We start from the raw sequence: 4,289 nt of genomic DNA on the forward strand, positions 1-4,289 counted from the left end.
GTATCTTCACCAGTAGATGCCATCTCAAGAAGCACTTTCTTTGCTCATCCATAAGAAGCAATTCCTCATCTGTTCAAGTTTTATCGTGAAATTGCAGCAATTCAGTCATATCCTCAGGTTCCACTTCTCATTCTACTTCTCTTGCTGTTTCTACCCCATCTGCAGTTACTTCCTCCATTGAAGCTGTGAACCCCTCAAAATCATCCATGAGGGTTGAAATCAACTACTTCCAAACTTCTGTTTGTGTTGATATTTTGACCTCTTCCCATGAAACACAAATATTCTTTTTTGTTTAATGAGAAAGTGTCCTCTTATTTTATCATTACTGTTGTAAGCATTTGATGCTGAAGAAACAAAAGTAATTTTGCAGACTCAGAGTGTTTGCAAGTACATGAAATTTCCATTTTATTGTAGTTTTCTACCACCCTAGCTCAAATACATTTCTCTACAACTATTCCATAGCTCCTTTGGAATTATTTCCGTCATCCTTAACATGTGACTCTGCCAAATACTTTGAATCTCAAATAAACAAATAAAATTTTAATGATTAACTTTTTTTTATTATTTCTTAATAAAGTCATCAGGTGATGTTCGGGACCATTAATTTCCAACAGGAAGCTTTGTTGAGATGTTTCTTCTGATATGGTAGTTGTAAGTTACAATTTTCAAAAGAGAAGGGCAGAACAAAAGTACAAAGAGAAGCTTCTGCAGCTTAAGCCTCCCAAGTCCTAAACCTCTGAGAAAAAGCAAGGCAAAGTAACTTCCCTGCAAGTTAAGTGGGTTTCCACTGTTTTCACGTAGTTGAGCTTTCAGAGATAGACACTCAAGACATATCATTAATATATATACTATCTTGGCTCTGGTTGTATTAATTATTCCTGAAGAGTTTAATACCCATCCAGATCCAAAGGTGGAAGAACATGTAACATGGCATGGTAATCAGCCTGAGCAGACTGTAAAAGCACAGGCTGGTTGTGCTAGTGCAGCCCATGGGAAGTTTTCTTCCATGGAGGCTGAGTAGAACAGTCCTGCTAAAGAGACCAACAGACTAAGGGCAGTCAATGGAGGAAGAGACAGAAACATTCTTGTCCCCCACTTATTACCTGCCATTCTGACTTTTGAAAAGGTAAGCGGTATTAAGAAAATTTAGTTCTGTGTGTTGTTTGTTTGTTTGTTTTTTAGAGAGACAGAGCTCTAGGGGGGATGGGGCATAGAGGAAGAGGGAAAGAGAGACTCTTAAGCAGTCTCCACACCCAGCATGGAGCCCAATGGGGGGTTTGATCTCACAACCCTGAGATCATGAACCTGAGATCATGACCTAAGCCAAATTCAAGAGTCACATACCTACTCGACTGAGCCACCCAGGTGCCACTATGTTTTTGCTTTTAAATATGATCTAGTTCTCCTCCATTTCTTCTTCTTATTTTGATGTGTCATCCTAGTTGCCTGCGGTATCATATTAGGAACCCCATCAAAAATTGGATAGGCTATTCCCAACTCTGCATTAATCAACTCATTTGTTAATGCTTCATATCTGAGTGTCTTCTTGGAGAGCGGGCACAGCAGGAATTTGAGCAGCACTGGGTCAAAGGCACGAGGTAGGTCCCCCATCTTCTCGTTCTTATCTGCCCACCGCCACCACCCTGGTGCATGAAGGCACCTGTGGGCGGGCAACCACAGATAGCGGCACGTGGATACCCCTCAGCACTAAGGCAGGAGCCAGCTGCACGCTCCACTCTGCATGGTCTGACAGCCCATGACCACCCTGCCCAGAGCCCACGGCCAGCCCAGTTGCTTCAAACACAAATATTCTTAATGGCATCCAGAATGATGGAATCCTTTCCAAAATGTGTTCAATTGACTTTGCTCAGATCCATCAGAGGAATCACTATGGCAGCTATAGCCTTACAAAATGTATTTCTTAAATAATAAGACTTGAAAGTTGAAATTTCTCCTTGATCCACGGGCTGCACAGTGGATGCTGTGTCAGCAGGCATGAAAAGAACATTAATCTCATTGTACATCTCCATCACGGCTCTTGGGTGACCAATTGCTTTGTCAGTGAGTGGTAATATTTTGAAAGGAATCTTTTTCTCTGAGTAGCAGGTCTCAACAGTGGGCTTAAGATATTCAGTAAACCAAATTGTAAACAGATATGCTGTCACCCAGGTTTTGTTGGTTCCTGTAAAGCACAGGCAGGGTAGATTTAGCATAATTCTTAAGGGCCTTTGGATTTTCTGGATGGTAAATGAGCACTGGCTTCAACTTAAAGTCACCAACTACTTTCGTCCCTAATAAGAGAGTCAGTCTGTCCTTTGAGGCTTTGAAGGCAGGCATTAACTTCTCTCTAGCTATGAAAGTCCTAGATGGCATCTTCTTCCAAGAGAAGCTGTTTCATCTGCACTGAAAGTCTGTTGTTTTTCGTAGCAGCCTTCGTTACTCACCGTGGCTACGTCTTCTGGAGAACTTGCTGCAGTTTCTACATCAGCACTTGCTGCTTCACCTTGGACTTTGATGTTAAGGCTTCTTCCTTTAAACCTCATGAACCAAACTCTGCTAGCTTCACACTTTTCTTCTGCAGCTTCCTCACCTCTCTCAGCCTGCATACAATTAAAGAAAGTTAGGGCCTCGCTCTGGATTAGGCTTTGTCCTGAGAGAACATTGTGACTGCTTTGAACTTCCATCCAGACCACTAAAACTTTCTGCATATCTGCAACAAGGCAGGTCCACTTTCTTATCATTCATGTGTTCACTAGAGTAGCGCTTTTAATTGCCTTCAAGAATTTTTCCTTTGCATTCACAGCTTAACTGTTTGGCCCAAGAGGCCCAGCTTTTGGCCTATCTTGGCTTTTGATGTGCCTTCCTCACTAAGCTTAATCATTTCTAGCTTCAGATGTGTGACTCTTCTTCCACGTGAGCACTTAGAGGCCATTGGAGGATTATTAATTGGCTTAATTTCAATATTGTGTCTCAGGGAATAGGGAAACCCAAGGGGGGAGAGAGAGAAGGAGGGAATGGCTGGTCAGCGGAACAGTCAGAACACACAATATGTATTAAGTTCACCATCTCATATGGGCATGGTTTGTGGTGCCCCAAAACAATTGTAATAGTAACATCAAAGATCCCTGACCACAGATCACCATAACAAATATAATAATAATGAAAATGTTTGAAATTTTACAAGAATCGCCAAAATGTGAAGCAAATACCATTGGAAAAATGGTGCCAATAGACTTGCTTAATGCAAGGTTGCCACAAGCCTTTGATTTATTAAAAAAAAAAAAATGCAATATCTGCAAAGTGCAATGAAACCAGGTATGCCTTTTGGGGGGCTGGGGGAATTGAGGCCTGAGAAACAAGGAGAAGTCTGGCAAAGGTGGTCACAGTGATGATCCTTAGAGGAAGTCTAAACCTGCTTGTAGAAAAGCCAAAGTCACAAGTGAGAAAACAGTGCCAAGGAGAAGGTAGTGAACAGGAAGATGCTCGTTGAAGACTGAGGTTAGCACAGAAGAATTGGATGGCGCGGTGGCTCGTAAGCTCAACCTGCTTATGGTTGTGCAGGAAGCTTGGCCAAGGAGAAAAATGAGCTTGAAATCTAGCTCCCAATCCTCTTGCCGAGCAGTTTGCTTCCAACAGGAAGGGACACGTTTTTCTTTTTAGTACGTAGATGCCCTCTGGGATAGTCGTGGGCCTGGTCAGAGGAAGGTCTGAATCCTGCCTCGTTGTCGGACCGTATGTTCTGATACCTGACTATCCCGAGCCTAAGTCCCTTAACCTACAAAATAGGATAATAATAGTGCCTACCTGGGCTTATTTTGAAGTTTCGTAGAATTGATAAGCTAAATATTTCCTGCAATGATTAGAATGGAACTACAAATGAGTAATTATCACGCCCACAAACACCCTAAAGCCAGCAATACATACTGTCTGTACAGAGCTATTGAGGACTCGTGGAAAAGACCTTGAAGGCAAATTTAACTTTCCTTCATAAAGATCAGTATTCAGCAAACTTTTACTAGAAAGTGCCAAAAAATGTATATGTAAGGTTCTGTAGGCCGTAATGTCTCTGTCACATAGGTCTTTTTTTTTTAATTTTTTTTTTAAAAACAACATTTCAAAAGTGGGGGAAACAAATTCTTAGCCGTAGGCCATACACAATGGTTTGCAGACTAGATTTGGCTCATGAGTTATAGTTTAATGACTCCTGATAATAATAATAAAATGTGAGAGAGGAGAGAGGTTTATGAGTCTGGAAATTTGGGGTATATGTGATTTTAACATGGATGCAG

General features: G+C 41.5%; 1 pseudogene; it reads right to left on the minus strand.

Moving 5' to 3' along the window:
• Window positions 1-868: 868 nt before the first annotated feature.
• On the minus strand, window positions 869-1,083 carry LOC113264060 (phosphatidylinositol N-acetylglucosaminyltransferase subunit Y-like; annotated as a pseudogene).
• Between the last annotated feature and the right edge of the window lie 3,206 nt (window positions 1,084-4,289).

The sequence above is a fragment of the Ursus arctos genome, unplaced genomic scaffold (genome assembly GCF_023065955.2).
Source record: "Ursus arctos isolate Adak ecotype North America unplaced genomic scaffold, UrsArc2.0 scaffold_15, whole genome shotgun sequence".
In the NCBI taxonomy this organism is placed as follows: Eukaryota; Metazoa; Chordata; class Mammalia; order Carnivora; family Ursidae; genus Ursus; species Ursus arctos.